The 12730-nt window shown below is 38.4% G+C and overlaps 1 protein-coding gene across 1 annotated transcript in view; it reads right to left on the reverse strand.

Moving 5' to 3' along the window:
* LOC119907061 (solute carrier family 45 member 4) overlaps window positions 1-7823 on the reverse strand; it is a 55250-nt gene extending 47427 nt beyond the window's left edge. Inside the window, exons 1-2 of the mRNA XM_038724617.1 lie at window positions 7673-7823; window positions 6167-6251 (exon numbers count right to left, since the gene is read on the reverse strand). The gene's annotated coding sequence lies outside the window, so the exon portion shown is untranslated. The remainder of the gene's footprint in view (window positions 1-6166; window positions 6252-7672) is intronic.
* Between the last annotated feature and the right edge of the window lie 4907 nt (window positions 7824-12730).

Below are 12730 nucleotides of genomic sequence, written 5' to 3' on the forward strand. Positions count from 1 at the left end.
TAAAGTGGCTTTTGGTGTAAGCATACCAGAAATAGGTTATAAAAAAGGGTGTAGGATTCCAGGGCCCGCCCAACGCTGCTTGCAGCTTAATTTTCTCTATTTTTTTTTAATTTTTCTCTATTTAGAAAGGCCACTACTGTTGTCTAGTCTAGAGTGGTGTTATCTAATCTAGATGTCTAGATTTTGGCTGTTTTACAGCTTTGGTTGTTGAGAATTTAGGTCTGTTTAGAAGTAACTGAAGTCTACCAGAGTGAGTGTAAACTAGTTTATGGCAGCTGTTTACATATTGTGGTATGGTAAAGGGGTACTATAGAGTACTGTTAAGTCACATAGTTGAGATCAGATGCAATAAGCAAAAGGACGTAAGAAAGTTATTCCTGTGTTTTGTATAACCACCAACTGCCTTAAACCCTCGACTTTACCTGGTTAACGCTGTTCTCATTTGAGTCCAGTCGGGGAATAAAAACCCATTAAAAAAAACCCATAAGTGGCCTGGCCACATCTATCTCTCAAGATAGATGGATAGATGGATAGATAGATAGAGATGAGTACTAATGGCTACTCTCATGCACTTTGCAACCTGCAACTATAAACTATGAAGTGTTCTACATACAGTAAAATTCCCCATCTGGTGAATTGTAAATTATTTTAGACATTGCCATGTCACATGATATAGTGAGTCACACATATGTGTGAAAAAAAGTAAGACCTACAACTTAAAAAAAAGGTGCTTTCATACATAACCTTATAACCTTTGTCATTTGCAGATATAGTGTGTGTGTGTGTGTGTGTGTGTGTGTGTGTGTGTGTGTGTGTGTGTGTGTGTGTGTGTGTGTGTGTGTGTGTGTGTGTGTGTGTGTGTGTGTGTGTGTGTGTGTGTGTGTGTGTGTGCGCAAGCCAGCCTGGTTTTGGCATCATTTCGCATTTCAACAACATGTCTTTTAACAGCTTTTCACACACTACATTTCTACTTGGGTGTTGAACAACATTGTTTCTTGACATGTGATAATAAACTGATCTTTAAGCAGGATTTCACACCTCCAAAAACTGCTGGAACACAAAGGGTCAAGTTTCAACTCATTGTTCTGTTCTGACAGCAACAACAAGAGGTACAAGATTTTTTTAAAACTCTGATATAGGTCAATTGTTTTCTTTTTTTATGTTTATTAATTTCCAAGAGAAAGAATAAAGAAAGAAGACAGAGGAAAGAAAAAAACAATGATCACATAACATACAGAACACAGCACATCTTGGATTACAATGTTCCATGGTTTTAGTTAAGATGGGAGCTATAAACAAAAACTAAAAAAAAAAAAGAATGAATTCGACATATATAAAATCACATACCCATTTGCACAGTGAGGTTTTTTATACAATAGCCAATGCCTGTGAGCTCATCTTGTTAAGGTTCATTCAGTACCAGGTCCATTGTTTTATCAAACTTGTCACCTCTATCTTCATTATAGAGTCTCAATCTTTCCAGATGTAAAGTGCTTGACAATTCTCCCGGCTACAAATTATATGAAGGCACAGAATCCATTTTCCATACACGTAAAATCAGCTTTTTTGCAATCACCATCCCAAATTTAATTGCGGTTCTTTCAAATTTATTGACGGAAGAACACTTATGGCCCCCAGGATTGCTACCAAAGGGCTGGGTACCAAATTCTTACCAAAAGCCTCAGAAAAAGATACTTCCAATATGAATGAAGTTTACTATATGCCCAGAAAGAATGTGCTAGAGTCCCTATCTTGGATTTACATCAGTTACATGGTAGGATATTGGGATAAAATTTGTGTAGCTTTTCCTGCCAGTAATAGAGTCTGTGGAGTGTTTTAAACTGTATTAGGTTGTGACTGGTGTTAATTGAACACTTTTACACGTTACATGACATTCTTCTCAAATTTCCTCTTTTAATTCCGTATTCAGCTCATCTACCCATACACGTTTATACACTTCAGTATTCATCAGAGCTCCATCATGAAGCATTCGATAGAAAACAGAGATTGCCCCTCGGGAGCCCGGGTCTAATTTGTTAACTGCCTCAAGAGTATCATGTTTATTCAGAACTGAAATTAAATTTTTTTTTAACAAAATCTCTAATCTGCAAAAACCTGAATAAACTTGAGGCAGATATTCTTATATTTGGCTTGTAGCTGTGTAAATGAGGCAACATTTATATTACTTTATATACAAATCATTTATGTTACTAATGCTTTTCTGTTTTCAAGCAGAGAAAACAATATAATTTAGGCCAGGTACAAAAGCGTCAGTTGTTTTCTACACAAAGTACTCTAAGACCACAGGTGGCCTTTAACAGTAAATTTAACACCGTCTGACTTGGAAAGTTTGCCAAGTTCTCGCCGGATTAAATGCCAGTTTTTCTGAGAACTTTAAGGACTTCTCATCCGTGTTGGCTTAAAAATTGATACTGAGAATTAAAAGTTCATTCATGGCCTTGAAAACAGTAATTGAAAAGAAAAAAAAAAAGACAGAAAAAAAAAAAATGACAAACCCATCTGCTGAGGAAGACAGGAATAAAGGTGCTGAAGAGCTACTAAATGGATCTGGTGGGAGACCGTTTTGCCAGCTGCTGTTTCCAAGGCCAAGAATAAACTATATCTCAGGTCAGGTGAGAACGTGAACATCAGCCTCTTTTTCCCCCCCCCACTCAGTGTATCTTTACACACACACACACACACACACACACACACACACACACACACACACACACACACACACACACACACACACACACACACACACACACACACACACACTTCTTGTAAGTGATGAGTTCGCTCGAGCTTTGTAAAGATGGAAAACAAAAAAACAAAAAGCTGTAAAAGAAACAAATAAGAAAGACTGGAGAAGAAAGAAACATTCTAGAAGAAGAGGGATGGCAGACAAGACAGAGAGCAGGAGATCTGACAGGAGAGCAAGCAAACAAAGTGGAAAGTCTCTATTCTTAAGACGTTTTGTATTATTGTCTCTCAGGCTCCCATCTGCTTGTGAGTCCTTCAACTGAGTCCTTCAACTCAAAGCCAGGGCTAAATACAGTACAGCCATCTGATATTGTCGGTCCACCTCCGCTACTAGAAAAAACAAGCAGCCATACATGCAGTGTTCCTCCACACAAGCAAACACAACTGCCTGTAGATTCACCACACTCACACACAACTATTATACTACTGATGAATTAAACCATATACTTTCTATTTTTCAAAATCACTTCTGCTGTCTGAAGAGGAAGTTCAGATAACAAAACTTTACAAAGTTAACTACAAATTAAGTAGTTTTTTTTTGTTTAGTTTTTTACCCACCTAGAAAGCACAACAGCATTCTACCATTCATAGCTTTAACAGTCTTTCTGTGTGTGTGTGTGTGTGTGTGTGTGTGTGATCTTGCAGAGATAAGAGGGGCATATTGATGGCACTGATGTAAGTGAGATGACAAAAATGCACATAAACACACAAGCTTGCACACTGATCAGAGGTGGGAAAACATACTCGCTCACTCGCCCCCCCCACCCCTTCACTCGCTCTCAGGTTTGTGTACAAAAACTTCACACCACTAGGAAGTGGGTTATCTACACACAGGATCAGGGTTCAGTACACAACGCCAGATAAGCTGTGTGTGTGTGTGTGTGTGTGTGTGTGTGTGTGTGTGTGTGTGTGTTTGTGGAACAGAGAAAAGCAAACACAGTGCGAGAGAAAGACAGGGATAGAGTTACTTCGAACTAAATCAAATTTGGTGAAATGGTAAAAATCTACCATTTCACCAAATTTGACCAAAACTAAGAGCTACATTTAGCATTTTGCTTTGATCACTTCAACTTCTTGCAAAAAAATTTAACTTGGCCCGGCTTTTCCCGCAACACAGTGTGACATCATCCGTTATGAGGCAATGTTGGCCAATCAAATGCCTGCTAAAGCACACTTCTGGTTGATTACTTTTAATCCAACAATTCTTTATTGGATTTTTTAATGGAATTAAACAGAATTACAGTTTGATGTAGGAGAGTAGCAAAGCAAAGAAGTCCTATTAATAATATTCAAAGACTAACTTACACACCTTAGGGTAGACAGACAAACATTCACAAGTACATAATCAACGGCTTACAAAACAAATTGACAAGTTGTTGTATATATTGAATATATCCCCTTAAATCAAAAAGATTGGCAAAGAGTGCCAACAAACATAGTAGCTCACTAACAAGGACTAAACAAACGGGGAAATAAATACAAACACAGAGGTGATCAATTATTTAACAGTTTCTGACTCAATAGTAAGAAGATACACTTTATTTAATCCCGCGAGGAGAAACTAAGCGAGTCAGTGTATACCAAGAATGGCTGCCATATCTCATAAAAGATCTTTAAAGTGGCTGATTACTTTTAATGTGATGGATGAAAATTTTCACAATTGTTGAGAGGGAGATGATGACTTTCCATAGTTGTGAAATCAAACATGTACCTACAGCCCTATTTCTTAAAAAAATTAAATATTAGTATAATATTTTTAAGTATAGGTCAACATTTTTGGGAATATTCACTTTCTTGACGGAAGTTACTTGAGAGTATCTATAACACTTTAATTAGTGAGCTGTATCTCCTTGTGTCTTGTTGTCACCCTGAGGTTTTCAGGTAACCCGTAGAGACTTTTAAGAAATAGTTTTTAGTTTTTGTACAGATTAAACAAATGAGATGTGATGATTTAAGTATTTTTTTTAGGAGGTGCTGGTGGCAGATTTCATTACCTTTACACAGGGCATCTCCCTGTTTCAAGTATTTATGCTAAGCTAAGCTAAGCTAATCGGCTGCTGGCTCCAGTTTCATATTTATCATACAGACATAGAGACATCCATCTTTTCATATAAAACGTCTATTTCCTTTAACACAGTGCTGTTTTTGGTGAGAAAAAAAAGGCCAGTAACTTCTTAAATTTTTGTCCTGCAGGTTTTCAGTTTACTTCAACTCCATGTTTATTATGTTTATTGGACAGTTCTGCAGGTAGAGAGTGAGCGGGGACTCAAACCACGGATGTCAGGGTCGCATGATAAGCATCTTAAAATCTCTTTACTGCAGGATACCTTCTTGTTTTAAGGATCCTGCAAGTTGCGTCTGCTCCTGCTGAGACTCTCAAGCTTCTTGATGTGGTGTGAAAACCATTAAACCAACAGTTCTGGAGTTGCAATGAATATACTGGCGTTAACTCACAGCGCAGTATTCAACAGCAGGATTACAACATGTCGAAGTCAGTTCTGAATGTATAGTGTGACTGGCCTTGGTGAGCCACAATTCAACCTCTGAAACATCCATTTTCAAAGTAAACAAAATGTTTATAGTTCAGGTGCAACCCTCAATCTTGTCCTCACTTGTCCATAATTTATGTAGCAGGATGTCGCTCTGTTAGAATAAGGTGTGAAATACATATTATGATGAAAGGTAGCATACTGAGACACTATTTGTATGTTTTTTATGGAAATATAATCCCGTCAAGTATCAAGATAGTTGTATGTGGGCGGATGATCAAAGGCCTTTGCTCTGTTCGCGTAAAATCTGTGATAATGTATGTTTACTTGCACAAGTGCGTGCGTGTTCATGTGACTGTCTGCGCGTGACTAGTTGTGTCTGTCGGTCGGTAATAACCTGATGCTGACTCAGCACCAGCTGATAGTCAGCAAACGTTAAACGTTTCATCAAGAGGAAGTCGATTGCTTTCACTTCAGCTGAATCGGCACACAAACTGAAACCTTCGAGCATCACAACGGGTCAAAAGCAGCTGACGCAAAGAAAAACAGATTTTGTTTTTTTTAGGAAAATTTGTGCTCAGTGTCTGTGTGTGCAAATCCAGTCAGGTACACCAAAACAAAGACCACGATCAGATCACACACCAAAGCCACATACTGCACATCGACCCTGTATTGTTCTGCTCGTGCTGGTTGTGGTTTTCAGCAGAAGAGAAACATATTAGACTTGAAATACAATAGAGGAAGAACATCTGTTGGCCATTTACATCTTTTGTGAAGATTTACTAGACCAAGCAGAAAAATAACAGACACAAGGAGGCAGTGTTAATAGTGTATAAAAGCAATGAGTCCTGTGTGTGTGTGTGTGTGTGTGTGTGTGTGTGTGTGTGTGTGTGTGTGTGTCTGTGACTCACCAAAAGGCCTTGAAAGCTTCATAAATGTCGTTGTGACGTTGTCGTCTGGTCCAGGCTGCAATCTTTTTTAGCCCTGCAGTTGTACCTGAAAACACAGACACAAAAAAAGAGTTAAGACCCAGCATATCAGCACAGTACACACATACACACACTAACACTGTATGTCAGGTTATACTGTACATTAAATCAATACAGCACCCAACAGCAAATACGCACTTCAGCTCTTTCTCTCTCATGCGCACAAGCACAAAAATAAAGGAGTAGTTGCCAATAAACTAGAACACATGCAAACCAGCAGAATGCTTAACGAAAAGTCTCTTTCCACTCACTCTGCCTTTGCACCAGTTATTTATGGAGATGCAGCAGCGGTCCAACTCAGATATATTTAAACTAAATTGTATGCTGCATTAAAGAAATATGTGCAGAATCCTTCAAAACACATTTGTACCTGAAACAGTAGATCAGTGGTATCAAATGGATGTGGTTTAAAGGTTATTGTCCTCTAAAGTAAATAAAACACAAATGTTTGTCTGTTGATTTAACACTGACATTTGTGTCACTGCAACTAACAAGTATTTATATTACCGTTTAAATCTGCAGATTATGTCCTGGATGAATCAATTAATAATTAATGATGACATGTCAGAGACCAGTGAAAACTGCATAACAATTTACCAAGCACAGCACAAGGTGAAGTCTTGGAATTACTCGATTTGTCTGACCAACGGCCCAAAGATAATCAAATTTACTATCACAAAACACTTTGAAAACCAGCAAATAATCACATTTGCGATGCTAGAAGGTTTATTTTGGTACTTTTGCTTTAGACACAACTTTAACCATTAATCGATTCACAAAATTGTTGCTGACTGTTTTTCTTTCCATTGATCTGCTTATCTTTTCAGGGCTACACATCATTTATTTGTTTGATACTGAATTCAAAATGCAGCCAGGTGGCATCACATCCACAACTGATGACATTTTGCACCAGCAGTCACTGATGATGAAAACACAGATGAACAGCTGATTGCGAAGAGGGACAATCCAAACATAACGGTAGCTCCTTTTTTTCCCACGGTCACGTGTGTCATCCACTGCAATAAACATCTCCTTCCTTGTTTATTAGCCTGCGAAGATGCAGTGATGAAGATTATTAAGCTTTTTCTGCTATTTATGTCCGAACTGCAACCCTTGCTTTACATTCAGAAATCCTAATTATAAAACACTTTATAATGACAGCAACGTGATTATGCAGCCGAACCTGTCCCAAGCACCTTCAGCCTGTCCTCTCGTTTTGTTTTTGACACAGGCCTACTGAAACTACTGTAACGTTAAATGCCTCCCCCCTCGTCGTCGTCCTCCTCCTCCCTCTCCTCCTCCTCCTCTCTGCAGCAGCAACCTGAGATGCTGTGTGTTCCGCCTGCCGGAGCCGACAAACAGCGGCTAGAAAATGTTTAATATCCGTCCCCTGTCGTCGCCGGTGTGTTAACCGGACACCGTGCTCACCTCGCCGGGTAGTGTCAGCCGCCGGCTCCGTGTTTGTGTCCGCAGGTCGGACGGTCGCTCAGCTCTGCAGCAGATTTTGTTGCATAGATTGTCCGCTGCAACTGAAGCCAGGGCTTTAAATACGCCTTTAAAGGAATATCTGTCGGAAGAAGAGACGTAGCGCTGGCTTCCGCCGACGTCAAGGTTCATTTGCATAAAGGGGCGGGGTCATTGCAATGGTTTACAAACAAGAAGAGAGGCTGAATGTTTAAAGGGGAACACCATGAAATCATTCCGCTGTGGAGTCGCTAAGTGCGTTTCATTAACTACAGTTTGAGGTACTCGTACTTTACTTGAGTATATATTAGTTTTTTTTTTAGTTTTTTTATTGAGTATATATTAATATACTAATATATTTCAGGGGGAGGGAAATGTTATCTACTTTCAGATTCAGAATCAGGTTTATTGTCAACTAGGTTTTCATATACAAGGAATTTGCTTTGGTGTTTTGGTGCACAAATAAAAAAAAATAAAAGAAATTTAAAAAGCTAAGAAAAAGTAAAAGAAACATAAATAGAAGCTGATCTCTGTGAAATGTCTCCTGTCTAAAAAGAATCTCACAGAGCTGGTCAGGCTTGTGGAAACAGCAGGTTTATTCCACACCTGCATTTATGACAAAGGACAAAAGACTAGAATGATAATTTCTGCATGTCTGTAAGCCCTCAAGTGTATGGATGCCTGTTGTTGGTATGTGGCTTTTAATTGGCCTGCCTTTCTTGCTGACGCTCTCAGTAAATGGATGGTATTCACCTAACAGTTCCTGAACCTCATGAGCTGCTCATTTATCAGTTGTCTTGGACCTCAAGGTAAGAGCAAAATCTCTACTGGGGCAGTGTCTGATGAACATACTGTACATACCTCTGACTGACACACTGGGGTTGTAAAACATTTTGCTGCTCTTTAAGACAAGTTGCAGGAGCAGCAGTGGCTCTGTTCTGTCCAAGCCAATACTTTTAAGGATCACCATGTTCTTATGGCAGGGTGGACTAAAAGTCAGCTACAGGTGCACAGATGATCAATATCTAGACCTGACATGTTTATAGATGGCCTGTGGGTTGTGCATCAGTTTCACTGTTTCTTATTCCAAATCTCACAACACCCTCTGTTCTGCCTCTCAGGTAGATGAGAATTCCCTCAGCTTGATTTCCCGGCTTTTTTTCTGATGTAATTCTTCAGTGAAACCTCCCATTCATCCACACCCATTGTATCTGAACTCTTGGGAGAGATCCAGTGTGCAGCTGGAGAAAGAGGTTTTTTTTATTGACTTGTATGCACAGGAGCTGTAGGGCTTGATGCTTTGAGGTGTGACATAATGCTATCAGCTAGCTGCTGCCCTATCCGCATTATCAAGAGAAAGGTTTGGAACTGACCTGCTAGTGCACTGTGGTGGATGTGACTCGACTATCGCCTGACTGTGAGGTGTCACTACATCTCTCTATCTGAAAGGACTTTGCACCAAACCCTCTACAAAGCAGTTTTATACCCCACCTGATGGTCACCTTGTGTCACCAGTACTGAGAGGAGACAAATCAGATACACCACATTTGCTGAGATAGTAAAATCCTCACTCAGATAAAATTAAAGTCTCAAGGTAATATGGCTATTATTAACTAAATTAACCGGTGTTTGGACAGTCAGATACACTGAAGAGAAAAACTCAGATCCAAAACAACGCAGTGGCGAGAAAACATCTGTCATATGGACAAGTCACGGCACCAATGTGACCTCTGTGAAATGTCTCCTGTCTAAATGAATCTCCCAAAGCTGGTCTGGCTTGTGGTAACAGCAGGTTTATTCCACATCTGTGTCTATGAAAAAGGATAAGAGGAGAAGGCTCATCAAACAGCGCATGCTCTGTCTAGTGGCAAATCCTCCGTTGCTTTCAGGATTACAGTATGCTTACATTTTTGAAAAACTAGGCTATACTTTGTACAATACATTGACACATGGATTGTATAATCGGTTCAAATTCATATAAATAAAATAGTTGAAACATAAAAGAGACTGCCCCTCTTAAATTTACAAGGAGAAAATAAGGAAAATATAAACAAATATATCTATTCAGATTTCTCATATTTTAAATTTTTGACAACGATTGAGTAACATTTCAAGACACAGAAGGCAAGTATAAAAAATAATAATAAAAGTGGCAGGCCAGAGCGTGAAGATGTTAGCAGCAAGGCATGAGAAACCCATGTGCAAATGCTCAACTGCAACCTGTCCAGACAGAGCATACCATAAGGACACCCATGTAGCACAACAGGTTTGTAAGAAAATACAAATCTGCTTTAGTATTTTTAATTTTATAACAATTATATAACATTACAAGTCTAGGGTAGCTAGGGTAGGCAATTTGTTTTAGAAGCATATTTTGTTATATTTGTTGAAATCCTCAACAATCAATAAATCAAATGCTGACACAAAAATAAATAAAAAAATCCAGTGGCTGTGGCTGTCACTGGACTGTAATAAGCACGGCCAAACGTATCACTACTCTGATAGAAGTCAGGAAGAAACTGCTCTTGATCCTAATGGATTAATGGATCTGACAGATATGAGATTATGTGTATATGAGAAGATGTTTTCCCTCCCTTTGGTTGAGAGTAAAACAGTACATAAATAAAAATATGCAAAAACAGTAAAACAACATTAATCAGAATCAGCTTTACTTCTTGTGTGTGTAACATATGACTCAGTTTCTTTAGTTGCTCTCAGCGTACTAACACGCTGATCCAAGAACAATTTAGTGGCAGATAAAACTGTCAACACCACTCAGAAATAAAGCATATTAAAATCCATTGTGTTTAACCATGTTTTACAGCTGGACCCTCTGACACCCCAAACAGTACTGATGTGTAATTTTCTGTAGCAGACGTCTAAAACACATCTTGGTTTTAAAACAATGTTTATAAGCAATTCTCATAAATTGAGATTTTAAAGCTGATAAAACAATGTTGAGTATGTCATTGTTCGCATTGCACATTACATGGTTGTGCTCTGTGAAAAACAGGTTACAGGTTTATTGTTGATCATGCAACGTGACAGTTTTATTTAGTTAACGTTACACTGGGTTTGAGAGTGTGGGGTGTTGACTTACAGTAGTAAATTTGCACTGCACATTACATGGTTGTGCTCTGTAACTGAAAAATAGGTTACAGTTATAGAATTCCTTATAGCTATGCAGTGTTATAAGCAGCCTGTATTGAATGCAGCAGGCGATACAACATTCATTATAACCACGGGTGACTTGAGACTTGACTTGGACTCTAGCTAAAAGACTTGTGAGCATCTCTGATAACACTTAATACACGTTCTTCAACTAGTATTATTATTATTATTATTTTCAGATCAGTAAACAAAGTCACATGCTTAGAACCATGACCTTTCCTTCTTTTTTCTGCCTTTATTTATTTCAGCCTTTGAATTCACTATGATAAAATCATAAAATCATAATTTAGACTGAGCAGGATTAACACTCTGTAAGGGGCCTCAGGACAAAAAAAAATTTGCTAGTTACTTCTATATATATGACAGCTTTAATTTGCAACACCACGTGACCTTTACGGCAAAGCCAAGCTGCTTTTGAGGGTAAAATGCCTGAGGGATCTGCCTCTCCCTGCGTATGACCATCCACATTGCTAACATGCTTTGGCTTCTAAAGAGTCATTTGAACCGATACCAAACCACAGACAGAAACGTGAAAAGACAGAAGAAATGGGTGATGTGAGGAGTGACAGCAAGGACTGTTTTCAGATGTGGTGAAAATAACTAATTTTGTACATTCAGTGTCAGTCAGCTGAGGTTGACTGAACTAGAACCTGAACACAGCTGCTTTTCTAGACTCAAGGAAGCAGATTTAAAACATCTAAAATCATCATCTATGTTAAAGTTCGGATTGATGTCATAACAATAATACATTGTAATTTGTGTTTGACAGGGTGGAATAGGTCAAAACCTTACATATGGTTGGACTGCACATACACCATAGGGTTTCATAGGGGGTTGAGGCAGATGGCCGGCAACCCCGAGTCCAGGTTCTGTTCAAGGTTTCTACCTGTTACAAGTTAGTTTTTCCTTGGTGCTGTCGCCAAGTGCTTGCTCATGGTGGGATTTGTTGGGTCTCTATAAATAACGTTACAAAATAATGAGTATTGTCTCGACCTGCTCTGTATGAAGTTTGTTGTTGTAGTTTGTACAGGTACAAGGTATGTTTATATATGTAAAAATATATCAACAAGGTATAAACAAGGTGTACAAGTTATAAAAGAATAATGTATTTTCCTGTATTTTGAAAATACAAAACCCATATATTTTATCCTGATACATTTTCTGGCAGCAGTATTCTGTTTTATTTTGTGACATTTATTTGAGAGATATTTTGTAGTTTGTAACAAGCTGCATTTTGCCCATTTTTGGTCACAGCCTGTATGAACACAAAACTTTAAACTTTAAAAATAAAATGTTGTCTGCAGTAACCCTTTGTACAATTGTCAAGGAATCCCAATGAAGAAAGTGCATAAATGCAGGGTTTTTTTTTAATCACCATGAGCATTGTTTAATTCATCCATACATCATTGCACTGTTGTAAATACCCACTAAAGAACCAAATGTTAATCAAAAAAAGTTCCCGACACACGCTTTATTAAGTCCTGTTTGAATAATGTTTGCTACCCCGCTGTTTTAATAAATTACTAAGCCTTTTAAGAAAAGTGTATTCAGTCACAGTTAAGTTGGTGGGAAGTTGTCATGTGTTTCTTTTGAATTAAAATGTGATGACAGCTGTTGATTTTGGTGTTTTCATGGCATGGCTTATGTTTTGTTCTTTTTTCTGCAACTACAAAAAGTCACAAATAGAACACGCGATTGGCGTGAACAAACAGCTCTTAAACCTAGCTGTTGCTTTGCGTAAGTAAACGTTTATAGGATTAAAGGAAACTGATTAAGAGCTGCGGAAGACAGAAAACAACTTATCTTCCAGCGTAACAGAGGACTAAGCAGGAGTTTCACTGGGGCTTTGAT

Source organism: Micropterus salmoides, unplaced genomic scaffold (genome assembly GCF_014851395.1).
Source record: "Micropterus salmoides isolate LMB-PRFRI ecotype aquatic unplaced genomic scaffold, ASM1485139v1 Ms_hic_scaffold_17, whole genome shotgun sequence".
Classification (NCBI taxonomy): Eukaryota; Metazoa; Chordata; class Actinopteri; order Centrarchiformes; family Centrarchidae; genus Micropterus; species Micropterus salmoides.